Source organism: Pleurodeles waltl, chromosome 1_1 (genome assembly GCF_031143425.1).
Source record: "Pleurodeles waltl isolate 20211129_DDA chromosome 1_1, aPleWal1.hap1.20221129, whole genome shotgun sequence".
Lineage (NCBI taxonomy): Eukaryota > Metazoa > Chordata > Amphibia > Caudata > Salamandridae > Pleurodeles > Pleurodeles waltl.
This window is the reverse complement of record NC_090436.1, coordinates 743,995,672-744,013,977: the sequence shown is the minus strand read 5'-3', so window position 1 is coordinate 744,013,977 and position 18,306 is coordinate 743,995,672. Positions and strand designations below refer to the sequence as shown.

The 18,306-nt window shown below is 40.5% G+C and overlaps 1 protein-coding gene across 4 annotated transcripts in view; it reads left to right on the top strand.

Annotated features, from left to right (window-relative positions):
* The first annotated feature begins 2,254 nt into the window (after positions 1–2,254).
* Positions 2,255–18,306, top strand: part of LOC138287177 (uncharacterized) — a 228,397-nt gene continuing 212,345 nt past the window's right edge. The window contains exons 1-2 of one of the 4 annotated variants that reach the window (XM_069227545.1): positions 2,298–2,401; positions 3,260–3,472. The gene's annotated coding sequence lies outside the window, so the exon portion shown is untranslated. Of the gene's footprint in view, positions 2,402–3,259; positions 3,473–18,306 lie in introns of those variants that run through there. The other 3 variants (XM_069227542.1, XM_069227540.1, XM_069227538.1) reach the window with 3 other exon arrangements.

Genomic DNA, 18,306 nt, shown 5'->3' with positions numbered 1-18,306 from the left:
GTAACTCTAGAATGTGTAGTGATCCAAGCTTTGATTAAATTGAGATTCTTTAGAAGATTTGGTCAACCAGTACTGTTTCTGTATGTGTATCATTTGATTTTGAGACTAAGTTACGTGATATTAGCATTGTTAATATAGGGAATTAAGGGGCATATTTATACTCTGTTTGCGCCGGATTTGCGTCGTTTTTTTTTACGCAAATCCGACGCAAAGCTAACTCCATATTTATGCTTTGGCGTTAGACCCTTCTAGCGCCAAAGATCTTGGAGTTTGCGTCATTTTTTAGCGTGGACACCTACCTTGCGTTAATGATATGCAAGGTAGGCGTTCCCTTCTAAAAAATTACTCTAAGGCATGTGCGCCTTATTTAAACTCCCGTGCAAAAATGACGCACGGGAGTGGGCGGGCCTGAAAAAATTACGTCCAGCCGCTTTTGCGTCATTTTTTAACGCCTGGTCAGGGCAGGCGTTAAGGGACCTGTGGGCTCGGAAGGAGCCCAGAGGTGCCCTCCCATGCCCCCAGGGACACCCCCTGCCACCCTTGCCCACCCCAGGAGGACGCCCAAGGATGGAGGGACCCATCCCAGGGAACTTAAGGTAAGTTTAGGTAAAGTATATATTTTTTTTTTTTGTGGCATAGGGGGGCCTGATTTGTGCCCCCCTACATGCCACTATGCCCAATGACCATGCCCAGGGGACATAAGTCCCCTGGGCATAGCCATTGGGCAAGGGGGCATGACTCCTGTTTGTGCTAAGACAGGAGTCATTTCAATGGGGGTTGGGAGTAAAAAAAAATGGCGCAAATCAGGTTGAGGCCAATATTTTGCCTCAGACCTCACTTGCCCCATTTTTTTACGCCCAAGCTCCATTTTCCCCTACGCCGGCGCTGCCTGGTGTGGGTCATTTTGTTTGACGCACACCAGTCAGCTGCGCCGGCTAACGTCATTCAATAAATAAGGCGCCCGCATGGCGCTTTGGAATGGCGTTAGCCGGCGTTAAAATTTTTGACGCACAACTGCGTTGGCACAGTTGTGCGTCAAAAAGTATAAATATGGGCCTAAATGTTTTAACTTTTACCTAAAGGTGTGGTTATTCATGGCCAAGGGATCATGGTGCGTGGAAATTATTGACTCCCAAGATTATTGATTGGTATTGCAATTGATTTGTATTGGAACGGAGTCCTACGGTGGGAACTATTCTGAGCGCAGTCAAAAGGTCTATCGAACCTCTAACGCATCCCCTTATAAACTAAAGATTAATAACCAAATAAGGTCTGATGTGCTAACAGCAGTGCTTTGCTGAAAACGTATTTACTTATGCTATAGATTTTCTCATTTTATTTATCTTTACAGATAATAACCACTAGATCAGCGTCGCTGATGTTTTTTGCCTGAAATGTTGCAATTTGGATTTTGGATGTTCTTCTCTACCAGGAAAATAGGAGCAAGTTTGGAACAGCATCTCTCACATTTTAAAGAGGAAGATTACTATGTGCACAGACTATTTATGTGTTACCAAGTTCTATTCTAGATTGCCTTGTGTTTATGATGTACTGTTCTTTCAAGTATTACATGGAGTGGCATTAAAGGATAATGTTAGCCTCCATGTCTTTAATGAAATTCAGATTCTCTTTGCATTTCATTTGGAAAATCTGTATTACAACATAATGTTCAGAAGAGGGTACTGGGGTGTGTATGTGTCTGTCCGCATTATCTCTGTTTTTGCTTCCCCGAACCTGGTCATCCTAGGAGCATGCACATATCAAAACTAAACCATAAGAGCAGACATTACTAATGGGAATCCCTTTACATGAGTGCTCTAGCCTCTGACAGACACCGACACCAACAAATGACCTGCGAGTTAGAGAAGAACGTTTGTCTAGTTTTCGTAATGACGGCGGCCATCTTGGAATGCTGAAATTTTACCTACAAAAGCGAGAAAAGACTTTGTATTATCAACATTAAATGATCTTCCGAAGGTGTGGCTCAAAATAACTTTATGTGGAACTAATAGGCACACTCAGTAATTCAAATATGTATTTCACGTTCTGCAGAGCACTGAAGATCTAGCGACTTTATAGCTTCTTTCGACGGGCACGCAGGTAAGTTATTTACGGGTCTTCTTTAAAGATTATATTTTCATTTCACTTGTCCACGTTCTTTATCGTAAGTCTAATCTGCAGTATATCTCTGGAATGGCGTAGCAAAACGGTTGCATAGGTGGGGCACCCTGTGATACTTGTCCACTTTTCATCTCTGAATCTAAACTCCTCAGAAGCTACAGCACCGGAAGTGCTCATTTCCAGGCGTAAAGCGGTTGGGTCAGATTGTTTTGTCGCTGGAGAGGGGTCGGGATAAGGTATTTGGCACCCCTTTATAACGGTGCACTGCACCCAAATCTTGGTAAGATTGTTTATATTGAGATGTGAATTTATTTATGCAGCTTTGAATAGCGCGGACATTACTCGAAGATGTCAGGATGCTATAAATGACTGTAACATGTTGCATATTAATCAATTACACCAGCAATAAAAAAATACGGTGACAAGATGTGATCAAGTACGAAGTTAAACAAATAGCATACACTGTTAAGGGCAAGCAGAAGTACAAGACACCGTACATAAAGGTGGCCAACTGTGTGCGCAAATTTCGGAAAACGTTTATTGATGATTGTGGGAACTGTGAATCGTGTTACACATTTTTGTGGTATCATCTCCTCCCTCAAATCAGGTCATCGTAAAATCTATAACTCAGAAGGAAATTGAATTTATCAAGTGTGTTTGCTGTTCATACCGTATCTGAGTTTTATCCCTTTTCCAATTAATGTAGGAAGCAATACTTGCTCGCATTTGCAACTTTTGATAAACAGGTTTAGAAAATGAATGATTCTCATATCCGAATGGATTTAAATCGTTTTAAGCATGCCCTAAAACTTAGCCTTGACAAATGACATGATCCAGTGGGTAAATTTTGCCATGCAAAAAGACACATGCCATCTAATTTCAGCTTTACTACTTCATCGTAATATGCTTGAACCAATTACTGCATTCTAAAGCTGGGCTGTAAGAGGTGCCAGCCGTCTTACAGCGTTCTTAGCGTGTGGTGGCCATTCCGCAGTCCCTCTTGGCGATACATGATATACTGTATATTTATCCATTACTTGAAGGATCTGTATTATTGTGATCATGTTTTGTTCTGGTCCAGTGCATTCCAGCTGCATTGTTTGTCCTGATGAAGACCCCGGACTATTCATTCCTTTAGGGGTCGAAACCAGGGACGGGGGAGCGTCTCTCCGTGCTGGGCTGGAGAGAGCTTGCACAGGCTTCCAGTCTGTCTCTGAGCACCCTGTCTGGGCGCTCCCAGCCGATCCTAATGCTGCTCTAAGCAGCGTCCGGGTTGGCGCAGGAAAGGCTGGGAGCCTGGTCCTGCGTGCAGCGAGACGGGAGGAGGCAGAGGAGCAGCACAGGAATGTAGGTAAGAGTTAAAAAAAATTTTTTACTTTATTTAATCCCCCACCCCCCAGCACCGCACCGAAGCTGTGACTGTTCGAAACTTCAACTCTCATGGGGGCAGTCCTTGAATTTTATAAGTGGACATTTGATTGATTAATTCATATCAAGTTCCTGCTTTCTGGCTTTTCCTTTTTCCTTTGTCTTTGTGCATGTTGTATATATTCATGTTTGCTTTTTGACTTTATTCACTTTGTTTTGACTCACTGTATTACTCGGACAGATCAGTTTTTGTTTACATAGAATAATGCTGGGTTCAAATACACTATATATAAGTATCTATAACATTTTATTTGTGATTCGTTTCTTTTCCCATATTTATGATGGTGTTTTTCTGACGATTTGTCTCTGTTTCCCATAACCTAAAAAATTGTTCCACTTGATGCTTCTTACTCGCAGAACACGTTTTTGTTAGGGTTGAGCGCAAAGCGCTCTGTCCTTGGTGTAATCTCTCTTTGGACTTTTAACCAAGCCCTTGTGTCAAGCCCATCAGTTTGGTTGGTTTGTGGGCCTGCCCTTTAAAATTAGCTTTATTTAATTAGTGAAAGTCAGGCATACGTCATGCCTTTTCCCGTGTTTAGCCCGCCTCGAGCTCACCGTCCAACTACTGAAACGTACGAGGCTCCATGTTTTCTGTATGGTTTCTGCACTACTTTTTCTTTTAAGCCGCACAATTTTGCTGGGCAGTAGTAGAGCGCTTTGCATGACATCGACGCTGTTGCATGGATATTTGCACTTTTGTTGGTTATATTGATAATTGCACTTTTGCTTATACGTTTCACTGCGAGCAAACTTCTGTTTCCTTTTGTGTGTTTGCTTTGAACTCATGGCGGCCTTCAGCTCGCTTACGTGAAACTGTTTTACTTTTCAGTTTATGTGGCAAGATAAGTCCAGTTAGGACTTTACAATGCTAATAGCTTTAACTCGAGCAAACATGAGACCCAGTGCATTGCAAATGCTTGTTTTAATTGTATTACCCTTGTTCTGTGCGTTATAGGGTGCCCTGACATTTGGGATACTTTCATTTCTTAGCCAGCAATTGCAGAGATTTCTTTCCTCATATAAATTCTTATCGAATCAGAGAATCAATGGTTTTGGTCTTTTTTTTTTTTTTTTTTTTCTTGAGTGGTACTAGCTCATTGAGCAGATTTGAGAGACACCCAACATATTAGACAGTGGATTTTGGTAGTAGGGTTGACCAGATGAAGTAATTTCTGTGCTCTTGTAACAAAATAGTGTAGCTTCATATTTTTGGTATTCTAAACCAAACTGCCTCCTTTTTCAGTTGAACGCTGGTTATTAAGTGTGAGAAGAGCAGAGAGAAAGTGATAAGATGGTGGTCTGACCAATCCACTGGTGTGGGGTCTTCTGCATTGTGCAGGTCCTTATTAGATATATTAATGTCCAGAGTGGAGGCTATGTTGTTAGTGGGTTTAGGGCTGTGTTGGACTATGTCATTTTCGAAAATGAATGAGTAAAAGACATGGACTCCAATTTCACCGGGCTTGCTTCAGAAAACTGTAAAATGTTCAATAGAGATATAACTGTCACAAGTAACTGAATGGTTCTTCATGAGTTCATGCATTTCTAGATAAAAGTGCCCTTGTCACAAGAAGTAGGATAGCTGACATTTAGGGCCTCATTACGAAGACCACCCGGGCTGCAGTGGCTGTTGGACCGCCGTCAATGTGGCGGTCCGATAGCCACATTACGACTGTGGCGGTTGCGCCTTGGTCGGACTGCCAGTTCTCCTTCACTGGCGGTCCTAATCCGCCAGGGCAGCGCTGCCCTGGGGATTACGAGTCCCTTCTCCTCTGGTGATTACATGGTGGTAGCCCCGCCATGTAGAGGCTGACAGAGGTGGGGTGGCCCAGGGGTGCCTCTGAACTGTTCTTGCACTTGGCATGGGCAGTGAAGTGTCCCCCGTGGCCAGCCCTGTCGTGAATTTCAAAATCTCAACAGGTGCCGGTGCACCCTACACACTACAGCATTGCCGCCAGCTCTATTATGAGCCGGCGTCGATGTTGTAGGCCGTTTGCAGCTGGGCCAGCGGGTGGAAACACTGTTTCTGCCTGCTGACCCAGTGGGAAACTCTTAATGGGGCCCGCATGAAGGGGACCACACTGGCACGGTAACCTGACCGCAGGAGTTTGGCTGACGGCCTTTTCCGTCTGCCAAACTCCTAATGACCCCCTAGTGTTATAAAGGAATTTTGCAGTGAGAGGAGTTTTAAAGTTAGACACTTGGAAGATGAAAACAGTATTTTGGGAATCTGCTGTGAAAAGCCTTTCTATACAATACTGCAACGCCTCCCCCAGTCCTCACCTTGTGAACACACGTCAGTGGTAGCAGCATCACTGCTGTCACATACTGTGAGGTGAGTATGTAATGTAAGGCAGAGAGGACTAATTGGTCTTATCTGTTCTCCCCAAATATAAGAACGCCATTGCCTAATGACTAATGGTAAGACAGAGCTAAGTATTCTACTTGGTAACAGATTATACTTTGACCAGTGGAGATGCAACTTTAAGTTATCAGTGTCCTCTGGGTTTGCATCAGGGGTGTGGAATTTAATCAGATATCTTCATGTCTATGGGACAGGCTGGTTCATAAATCTACTTACCCTGTAAAAAAATCGACTTGTCCCTTTGATGCCATGTATTGTGGCGACAGGTATTGGCAGCAGTCTCACTATATAAGATCTCTGATGATAGCCTCTGATTATGCCAGGGCTAATACTATAGTAGAGCTTGAATACTAGTAGTTTCCTTATTTTGCCACCTTTCTGCAGATGTACATACTGGGGATAGAGGAAGCAGTAAGCAATAGTTCCAGGGTTGGAATGCCCTTAGAGTCTGTGCAAAGCTATTAACTGGCATGTTTTAAGGATTCTGTCCAGCTTTTCTCTAATCTTTTCCCATAGTGAGAAAGGCTGGACATTTACTCCTGACAAGGGCAGAAATGGTTCTTCCAGGGTTGTGAAAAAAGTGGTTGGGGGGGGGGGGAATTAACTTGTAAACGTTCAATAGATTTTTGCATGCGCAAATCTACGCAAGCACATTTGCTCATGCTAAAATACAGTTCAGAAATATGTTCTAGAAGTATGATTTCCCAATCTTTTGTAAATTCTCGAAAGCCATAATTCTGCACTAATGCAAAGGCGTATACTGGGGTGCACTTTTGTGACTTTCTTTGAAAATTGGGCCCCTAATTAGGTCTGGTGTTAACCAAGACCTTTTGTTTTTATTAAAATTCTATTTCTCTCTCTCTCATCTATTGTCTGGCTTTACTGTGAAGGATAGCTATTATTCTGCTCTCTCACAAAGAGCATATTGGCACACAAAGTAGTTTTGTTCACTGCCTGGAACTAATGTGGCAATGTGTGATTTTTGAGAAAAAGCAAAAAGAAATTCAGCTTTTGCCAATGCTTGTTACAATGGCGAGGCCCTGGCAGCTCCCACAACAAAGTTTTACAAAAGCCATGTCGAAACAAGACACGCATTGACAAAACCAAAGGACTGACCACCAATGTTGCATTGGTTGGCTTTGCCAATTTGTTTATTTTCATGTTTTTCATAATCTTGTTGGAACTGGTTACACTGGTTTTCCATTATGAATATTTGTTTGAAAATACTAGCATGCATCAACATGTTTTACTAAATGATGTTTCAAGAAATTGGTACCTAAAATTTGGCAGTAATTTAACAATATGTTTTTTTTCCTAGTTACATTCTTTTTCTGAACATTTCATAAAAAAAAATAAAAAAAATCAATCTTGATTACAAGCTTCTGCAGACATTTGTATCTGATCATAGAGCATTCTGGGAGCATCATACTTAGCCCCATATACACTTTTGAAACCTGTACATATTTTTTTACCGGAACCACTGTCAGTTATGCAGTCAGAGTTTGCCACATTTATTTAAAGCACTCACCCTAATAAGGAAGACTTTGCATTAATGAACCATAAATACAAGTCCAAACAGCATTAACACACAGACATAAATCTTACCTCAACCACGGACAGTTCCTTTCCCTTTAAGCTGGCAGCCAAGGAGTTTGTGCTGCAAGGGGTTAGTCCTACTTATCCCAAGGACAAGCTAAATATGAAAACTTGTTGTCCTTGACCCTGAACAATATCTTCTGGGCATTGGGCTATAGGAATTCCACACCTCTGTGCATGCTAGTGGGTTCACTCTTAACTGCATAGCTGTGATCTTTTTGAGGCAATGAGGGTGATATTAATGCAGCATGGTAAACACCTTCAGCTGGTTGCAGAGGTATTAGTATTTTATCCTGTAGTAGAAATGTTGGTACACTTTAAAATGAACTAACACAAAAATGTCCGAACTGGATATAGTTTGGCACAGGAGTTTCCTACCTTTTCTATAATGAGCTTCTTCTGATCAGTAACTCTGATCATTGCTTTAGTAGTGACTGTATCAGATACAATCACAATAGTGACCACACCTTTCAGGATTACTAATAGTAACCACCCAGCACTATCTCACACAGTTGACTGTCAAAATATTGTGATATCAAAATATCCTATCCAGATTATTGACTTATACATTATCATGAAAGTACATATATGTATAGGTACATACATATTTACTATTCTTATCTCTACATGTACTTGCCTAGAAGATTCGTATACCTTCAAGGTCAATTGATGAGGAGTTACAAATGTTCTTAAGAAATTTACCTATATGTACTTTTACATTTTAAACTCAGCATTATAGTAGGGCACCTGCCACTGCAACACATAAGACAGGGTTATTAACAGTAATTTCTGTAAAATCTTTATCAATATAAAATGCCTCCACAATGAAGTAAGTCACAGAAGAATGTGCCACGTTTTGAGGAAGGTTTTCCCATTCATCCCAGAGAATCTGCACCAGACGTTCACTATAGCACTGATTACGTCAAACTTGGACTGTAGTAATTCCCTTTATCTCAATATAAACAAGTCCTACATCAACAAACTTCAGGTTGTTCAGATTGCGGTGCCCGCCTGTTTTCTAAACATTCTACAACATGTATCGTCAGTGAAGGTTTTGTTTCACGTCACTGGCTTTAAGGTAAAAAGAGGATTGTCTTTAAAGCCTTTTGCCTGATCTTCTTGGCCCTACATAAAAAAAGCTCTAACCAGATGAATTCTCTATTTCACTGGTATTGTCTGGGTAGGACACTTAGGTCCACGTCCCGGAAACTAGAGCCAGTTCCCAGATTTCACAAGACCAGCTGGGGAGGCAGAGCATTTACGGTGGTGGCCGCAGGGGTTTGGAAAAGTCTGCCACCCCATACCGCAGAAATTGCTTCCTCAGGCGTTTTCTAAAAACAATTGAAGACTTGTTTTTTCTGTCTCCATTTTGCTTAGGAAGTGCTTCTGTCTCTATCCGAATTCCGTTAGCTGTTTGACGCCTTTTGGTTTAGTACTCTCCATACATTTTCTATACATACATACATACATGCCCAGGATGCCATCTTTATGATGCCATGGCTACCCAGCTTAATGCTGAGAACCACCACGTCATGGGCATTATTATTTCTGGAACGCCCACAATCTTGTGATAGATGGCCACACCTAGGCCATGCATACTAGCAAGGATCACTGCCATTATGCCATAATTAATCCATGAATGCTCAACATATGTCAAGTTTTAGAATTATTATGCCAATACCAACATTGTCAGGAATATTCATTATTGTACTAGAGATTAACCTGTTATATTGGGGGCACAGTGTACTTTTGGTGTTCCCTGGCACCAGGAATGCCTTTTAGGTTGAGATAATGCCTTGCAAAGAGGGACACAACAACATCCACTTACTGATACTTAACATATACATAATGGTGCACATCTGCTTACATTTGCACAGATAGTTAAACAAATAACCATGTATACATTCATGTACCACTCCCACTGCCTGAACCAAACAAGTCCTTTACATGTCTCCACTTTCAATCCAGCCTCTGCTCTCCTTGGCTACGGGGCTGCTAAAGCAGTGGTATCACATACTCCCACTCTGTCTTTGGTAGTCCCACACTTTAAAAACTACATTCTGGGTGTGTCTAGCGCCTTTTTTCCCTGGCTCAGTTTTTACAGGCACCAAAGGATGAATAGAGTGGGACTCAAAGGGGACAATCTCCATCAGACTTTGCTAAATTGAGAGACGAGTCAAGTGCTCATGTTTCAGGTACCACAGACTGTCGCAGTACGTGTAAGTGTGTGGTCCTGCTATTGGTTTGACTGGGAGTGACTAAATGCATATGGAGATGTATAGCACTGCTATCTTCAAAATAGCTAGACCCTGTACATTACATACTATGTTGGGCTGAACTTAAGGGATCTACTTTCAGTGCATTGTTGAACTACTAGCAGCTCCTGAGCTACTCACTACAGACCCCTGATTTAGAGCCAACTTTAAAATGACGTATACTACAGGGATTCCTTTGTACACGGTCTGAAATAGTGCACTCTGCAAAGAAGGATCTATCTGTGACGTCTGGCTGAAGAACATTTTTTCCACACTGCAATATCATTCGACAAGTATGGCAGACTGTGACATCATGCCAGGGACCTGAGGTCAGACTATAGTATTACTCCAAGAAAAATTGTGATATCAGTAGTTTAAATAAGTGAGGAAAACTACCTCACAAATAAGCATCCGCTACCTGTAAAATTTCTCCAGGATACTGATATTCTGCATACCTGCATTCAAGATTTAGGTAGGAGGATCCTGATTTTATATATATATATGATTTTTTTAAATATTGTCATGTCTTCTATCTAAAACTTTCTGTTCTCGAATACAAGTTAGTGGAACAATTAAAGTCCTCAAATTATTCTCTGCAAACCTCTCTGTAGATGATTTATAAACCTTGGCACATATATTACAGTGATCCTCGGAAATCTAAGATCAAAGATGTCACTTAATTTCTAGTGTTTAGATTTACGCACAACCTGAAGTGTCTTTAATGCTTTTGAACAGGTTTTTTCATTACCCTTTACATACATGATAGTATTGGGTTTCGTCATTAGAATTTAAAACTCAGCCGTTCAGGTTGACACAGATGAATCCATGAAAAAAGTGAGCCAGCCGAGCGATCTAACCAGGTTTGTTCTGGTGACTGCAGGCAAACCGTTGCTAACAAAAGCCACAGAGGTGTTCGGTGCTTATTTCTGGTGTGATGCTATTCACTGTGTGCCACATGAGTCTACAAATCGAGTCCCATTGCTACAAAGAATAACAAGTCTGGAACAGTAAGAATCCTCTCTGACCTCTGTGAGGGGGGGGCGGTTTGGCCGTTAGATTACCAAGGACTTGACAAGTATGTAACTTTGCTTCATGGCTGCTTCATGACCTTACAATTTTTAGTGACATGTAATGTCTTGTGACCAGGGGATTTATATGAACAGACATGCACCATAATGGGTACTGACCTTTCAGAAGGCCAGAAAAGTAGCCCTTGATGACATTATGCTTACATTCTGCATTGCTGCCAGTAGTGTTTCCTCGTAGTGCTGTTCTCTTCTCTGAGAAAGCAAAGGGACTTGGTTGGATGCTGGAATGAAAATATAGAAGTGACAGTAGTTCCTATCCCAGGATACCTGTTTCCTATTGAGAAATGCATGTACCATCTGTTAAAAGTATAGAATCCTTGCTAAGAAGTGCTGGCGCTTCCCTTTTTAAATTAAAGAAATACACAAACCAACATTACTTGACAGTACCTGACAACTTAAAGCAGTGCTTGCAAGGATGAGAAGAGTGTTGGGGTGTAATGTATATGGGGCGATGAATGAAGTGGTTGAGAACCAGAGAAGTGTTCAGGTCAAGGAATGCTGAAGCAAGTGGTCATACAGAGCAAGTGCATGGGGGAAGCCAGTAGTGCTTTAATGGGAGCAGTGCTTTTAAATTGGATATAAACTGAAGGTGTACTAAACCTGTGTGGCATAAGAAAAAAAAAAAAAACTAAGAACCTCTACGTGATGTGTGACCTATGTAACTAAAAGTATGACTTAATACACAAAAACAAACATTACTATATCGCTGACATAAGCAGACTGTTATGATTGCAGGTGTTGTTCCCAGCCCATTGGCATCCGAACAGTCTTTTTTGAGTACACAATGGAATTCCATGTCAGGTTGTTCTGTTTATATGAGATTGTTTCAGGTCAGTCAAGGCAGGCATTGGTGTTTCTGTGTGAATTACAGGGTTCCGTGCGAGACGGTAGAATGCAGAGACTGTTGTGTCTGCTTTTATCAGACACTCCATAGCCTTGTGGACTTTGTCTCATGTTTTCTAACTACCTGTTATAATCTGGGATTATTGTACAGGTTTATTTTAGTTTCATTTAAATCATTCGAACCAACACACATGAGAATAGAGATTTGTGAACGGAGCACCAGGACTGGAATACACTGGCTCTAGTGACATTGGTTCAATACGTATTCCAGTAATAGTTGGCAGGTTGAAGTAAGCACAGTTTATTATGATTATCAGTAGGGTGGGTACTGTGGAGCAAAGCTTGAATCTTCACTTAATTTTGGGTAAATGTTAGAGTGCAGTACTGCCTCATGTGCTTGGCCTTCATGGGGACTGTCTAGGATTGAGTTCAAAGCTCAAAACTCTGTGAGATTCTATTAGAGCAGGGATTGGATGACACAGTGGTGCACTTTCCTGGCGATTCACATTTGTACTTAGAAGCCGGAATACAATTTGGACCCTTTCAGAGTTGTGCGAGAAGTATGCCAGGGAGACATTTTTGCGCCTATTCTTTCTCCTACATAATGATAACCTGAATAAACACCAGTCAGGATGTGGGTTGGATGTGCCCCATATTAAATACCACAGATTCTCACCTTTCAATATGCGGCAATGGATGAAGCAGATTAATTAGCGTGCACCCCAAAGATCCTGGAGTGGTTGGTCAGAGCTTTTTTTAATTTTATGACAGAGCCTAATTTGGAGACCAACTTCAATAAATCAGGTTGAAGGCCTGTGGTCTGTGCATTCTGCTTTGTGAACCCTTTCTATAGATGGAAAAAAATAGATTTTAAGTGGCTCCTCTTTTACTTTGGTTTTCAGTTTGGTCAAACCCTCATGCAAGTTTCAATAGTCTGGTCATTGGTGACTGCTTAAACTGTAGTGAGGCCCTTAGTATACCGTGGCTTTTATATGTCATATATTGTTAGGACTGTTTAGCCTATTGTTTTGAGCCTTCCAACATCAGAAGGTCTGATAAATTGCCCAGAAAAAAATGTTTTTAAATACCAGGTGTGCAGATAGAAAGAACTTGTGATGGCCAATGGGAGCTGACACTTTTGCATTTTGTAGATTTTTATCATATTTATTGTACGTGTTTCTTATTTCTTTTGAAATTATATGGATGTATGCAATGTCTACCCGCATTTTTTTTATTTTTATTATTTTATTTTTACAAGTGAAGGGGATGATGTGTGTTTTGCAGCTCTCTTTTTTTTAAAAAAATCTGCTGTTCAATGCCATTGTTATGTTTTTTTTTCTAAATCCGATTTAATGAACTTTTATGGTTATATGTATATAATCAAAAAGTTATACTACAGTTTAAATATTATTAATAGTGTTCCCTGTTGGATTATATCAGACACAGGTTCTCCAGCACATAATATATTATCCCTTCTTTTTTGTGAAGTGGCCCTTTGAACACATTGGAGGAGAACATCTTTTATCTTAATACCAAACATCGAACCCTCAAATTTACAAATCATGTTGAGAGTTTATAAGTTGCTTTCCTAGATGTGCTGGTCACCATAAAATATTCTATAGTCAAAACCTTTGACTTTGGAAAAACAACATACAGAAAGAATGGGATTACATCATCTCAGTTTTCACCCTGAATCTTTTAAAATGCACCTTCCCTACTCTATTAATTTGCCTGAATAGAATTGCATCTGACATAGACCAGTATGTTGATATCCAGGAAGAATACAACAGAAGCTGCCGAGCCGGCAATATCCAGTAACCATAATATCCAAATTAATATAACAAACTAGTAAAATCAGTAGAAGTGTTCTATTGAAAAAAATCTGTATACGATGCTAAAACTAGATTCACCTTTTTGTCTACTTCAAGTTCTACTGTCAAGAGAATCATCAGGGGACAGTGGGAAATACTTTAATCGGAAAAGAGCTTTGGAGATGTATTTAATGATAAACCTTTGTTTGCCTACTAACAGTTCATAAGTATGAAAGAGATTCTCTCCAATATAGAGGTAAAAAATAATTTACTGAATTGTGTGTAACTACCACATGCAACAGTTCCATACACTGTAACAATAGTGTTACTAGGACCAATGTAACACACTCACCTAAATGCTTCAAGATACCTTTAAAACACTCAACAACTTATGGCTGCAGGAATTGTATTTACTTGTTAAAATGCCAGTGTGGCCCACTATATGAAGGAAAAACAGAAATAAAAATATAAATGTGGATTACAGGATTCAAAAGCAATCTTTGAAACCATAACAGGCAATAGAGTGTGCCCACTCACTGGCATGACTATAAACACATCAGTCTACTGAAATTCCACGTTTTAAAAATAGTGGCACCATCCCCATAGGTTGACAACAGCAAGCAGCTCTTACAGAGAGAAATTGTTCTGATGAAACTATTAAACCCTCTGCAGCCAATGGGTGTGAATGACAGTTTAGGAACTACCCGATATTTGTAATTTTGTTGATAACATTTTGTATCGCTATGATTATGCATACTGTATAGTTTTCTTTATATTGCATTTTCCGCTTTGATTTTGCTAACAAGTGCATGAGACTTTTTGTGCACCATGTTCTTGAGTGTTTAATACACAAAGCACACTATACAGCACTTTTGTTGCAGTAATGGACAATTTATTGATTACTTCGTCTTTGGCCCTGTACATCTCTTATTGTTTTCCTTTGCAGAGGCCTGTCCTTTGTACACTTTATTTCTTAAGGCAGTGATCATTGAAACACCTTTTATATCCATTTTAGGGCCCTATTATGTTGTTCCGCATACGATTATGCTATTACTTTATGTTTCTGATGTTTGGGATAATCGCTTGTTTATTTCACCATTATAAATAATAGAGAATGATTTTTTAAATATTGAGGTGCTGTTTTCTTCGGTAGTTTCTACACTCATTATATTGGTATATATACCTTTATTGATTTACCTTCTTTTTCAAGATGGTGGATACTTTTCTTTACTTGTGACCCATGATTTACTCGCTCATTTTAACAAGCATTTACAATGCATCGGGTCTCGCGTTTGCTCATGTTAGAGCTGATCGCGTTGTAAACTTCTAACCCGACTTTTCACCTATCGGGCAAAAGTGCATTTATGTCCATAACCCGAAAAAGTGAAATCAAGTATGTAAAACGCTCGACTTCTGCCAAGCGAGATCAGGCTCGTAAATTAGAGAAAAAAAGTCCATGAGCCCGATGGAAAACAGCGAGCCTCGCATGTTTTCTGTACTTCGTTGCTGCGCTGGGGGAGGGCTAGCCACCGGAAAAGGCATGACACATGCGTGCCTTCGACTAATGAAACCAAGCAGATTTTATTAGGGAAGCTCACCAACCAATAAAAAACACTGACGTGAAGTTGACAGAGCTCCGAGCCCTTTTCTAAATACAAAAGAGTCTCGCTGCGAAACTCATGCGCGAGCGCATGCAACACAGGCTCGACCCTAAAAATGGGTCTCAAATGGCTATTACCGGATGTTTGAATACAGATTGAGTTACGACCTATTACGTATGGGTCGAAGGTAGGAAGTGGTGTCTTGAGTCCTCCGTTTTCCTGAATTCCTTTCCACCGCAGTGAGCAAACCATTGGTTCACTACAGCAGTCACAGATCACCGGCACTGGTGTAAACTGTATATTGAATCATCTACTAGGTGTTGATACTTCGGCTGGCTGTTTGGCTTACTGCAATGTGTGCACTTTTTTTTTTAACAATGGTCAGGATAGATCAGTTGCAGCATATGTTAAACTATTTTTTCTCTCTTGGTTTATGTGATTTAATCAATGTATTTGGTCAGTTGTGATCAGTTTTGAAACAATACAATTTTGTTACCGGTTTGTTTACTAGCACCTGGGAGCAATGTTTATAAACCTCTAGGTTGTTTGTAACTAACTATAGATTTAAGGCACTTCTGTTTGTAGGGTCCACATGCATTTGTATATTATTAGCTTCGTTTGTCGCCCCTGTGTGTTGTAATTTGATATGTTGTGAAATATTTTCACTCATTCCCCCGACATAAGACCTGAAGGGCTCGAAATGTATCGGGCATTTTTCTTTCTTGTACCACCATGTAACAACTGTCTAATGACAAAGATACATTGTTAAACTATTTGATGTGATTGGAACGTTATACATTTTTCCAAATTCGTATTCTCTTGCGCTGAGTCAAAAACATGCATTAAATGGATTGGAGTTGTGATATTATCACAGTCACTGTTTTCTTTTTTGTAAAAAAATAAATAAAAAAAAAAAAAACGTGGGGGTCATGTATGGACTGCCCATGCTGGGACCACCCTCGTGTTTGAGAATAGCTATACTTACCTTGTAAAAAGGTAACTTGTACCACATTCTTTGTGTATTTAATAGTGCTTACCATCTTGTTGTACCCTGCAGCTGTTTGATGTGTAACATAGTTGCCTTTGAGACCCCGGATTGCTGAATGCTGTAGCTTTAAGTGGTGGTAGTGCGATTTCTAAAACGGAACAGTGAGGTCAGCCAGACTGCAGGGTTCATTTCTGGTCAGCTGGTCTTTGCTTGCCATAGGATCATCCATCTGTAGCAGTTGCCCCTGAATAAACGTCCACTACCTTTGAAAACGTCTTTGTGTGTTGGGTCACCTTATTTAGACAACAAGTTGCACAACTCTAATGCAGCACAACTACTGTCGTTGGTATGGAGTTCTTATGAGGCGTGGGAGAATTTCCCGCCACAACTTTGCTGCGTTGCTGTTGTTTGAGTTATCATATTATATAAACACAGACTTAGAATTAAATTTAAATTGTAAAGAGCCAAGGAGCACCATAAAGGGTAAAATGCGTACCAGTCGAATTATAAATAACCTCAGAGAGATGCTAGACATCTGTACATGTTCAGGGTTTAGAATGCCTATGGCTTAGGAAGTATTGAAGACAGACTAACAGATTTGTATAAATAGCCCATGTTGCTAGTGGGCATCGCTCGGCAGACTTTCAGAGGAATGCGGGGATCGGCAGCAAGGGGAAATAAAACAGCACAGTCCCTCTCTGAGAACAGAACTTGGTGGAGAAACACAGCTGGAAACGTGAGCATTTTTAGCTGCGACTGCCGAGGACCATCAATTAACTCACCTGCTCACGCCCACTCTGCCAGTTGCAGGGGTTATGCTGCCACCTGGTGTTGGGAGCCTTAAAGTGAGCTACGGAGGTTAAATTGCCTTGTATACATTTACGTTGTATAACATTACAATAACTGAAAAACCAGCACTCTCATCTTGTTTTATCACTACAACTATTAAGGTGCTTCTGTCAACTTTGGAATTCATGTACCCACCTGTTGACTTACATGAACTCTTCATGATTTTACAGCCCAATCTGGCATGGCGAATGGGAGGAATAGATAGAGTGAGTTAGTTATCTCGCTGCCCTTGACTGTGTCAATTTTAGTTCCTTAGAAATAAATCCCTTCTAATCAGTGTATTGTTGTAAGAATGAAGGCACATTTTCAAACATCTTTCAGCAGCAGAAATACCAATAAAGACGCAATATTCCTGATGATTACTCAGAAGAACAAATGGGGATAGAGAACAGATTTGCCAAATCAGTCAACCTGGCTATGATTAGACAATTTCTATGTACAGCCCCAAATACGTTTGGAAAAATGCCTATTTTGGAACAAGGCTGCCAATTTACAGCCAACGTCAGCTGGTTGCCCAGGATTAAAGCATAAAGATGCAGGAGGAACTGAACGTGTTAAAAGAGGGTAGGAAGGAGGTGCACATTTTAGCAGCAGAATGATTTTTCCCTATGGTGATCAGCAAGAAACCAATGGTAATTTAAAGATCTGTATGGACTTTATGAGCCTCAACCACAACATTATCATTAAGGCGACGTATTTCTCAAAGCTAATTTGAAAAGTGCTTACGCGAAGATCACATTGCACCATGACTCCAAAGCGTTGACAGCATTCATCAAGCACTAAGGGGGTTTTCAATTTACTCAGCTTCCGTTTGGACATGTCGCTACTGCAATTTTGTTTCAAAAGATGATGAGGAATTATTTCAGAAACAGAATACAATATTTTTCTTTCAGGACAATATATTGGTATTTAGGGCGATAGTGAAATAACACACCTGACTCTGAAGGTTGTTCTAGACCTCTTGGGAAAAGCTGACTTCAGAAGTTGCATATTTAAGCTTTCCAATCATTGCTGAGGGTGGAGGACCAAAATCTGATTTGTCAAGAGCCATCAGGTCTTCACATACCTCTTATGACAAAGATTAAGTGTGCTCACTCATGGGGTTGTTGGAGTACTTTTCACAATATGTGCCAACGTTTGCAGTGAAAACTGAGCTAATGAGAGTATTTCTGAGAAACGGGAAGCATTTTGAGTGGATGAGTAATCAGTAAGAGGTTGTGAGGTTGGTATCTTGACCCCTTCTGATGTAAGAAAGGAAACATTCTCATTAATCAGTGCCAGTGCATATGGTATTGGATGTGCGTTGTTGCAGACTTGTGAGGCTAAAGACCAAGTGGTAGCCTTTGCTTCCCGCATTTTTA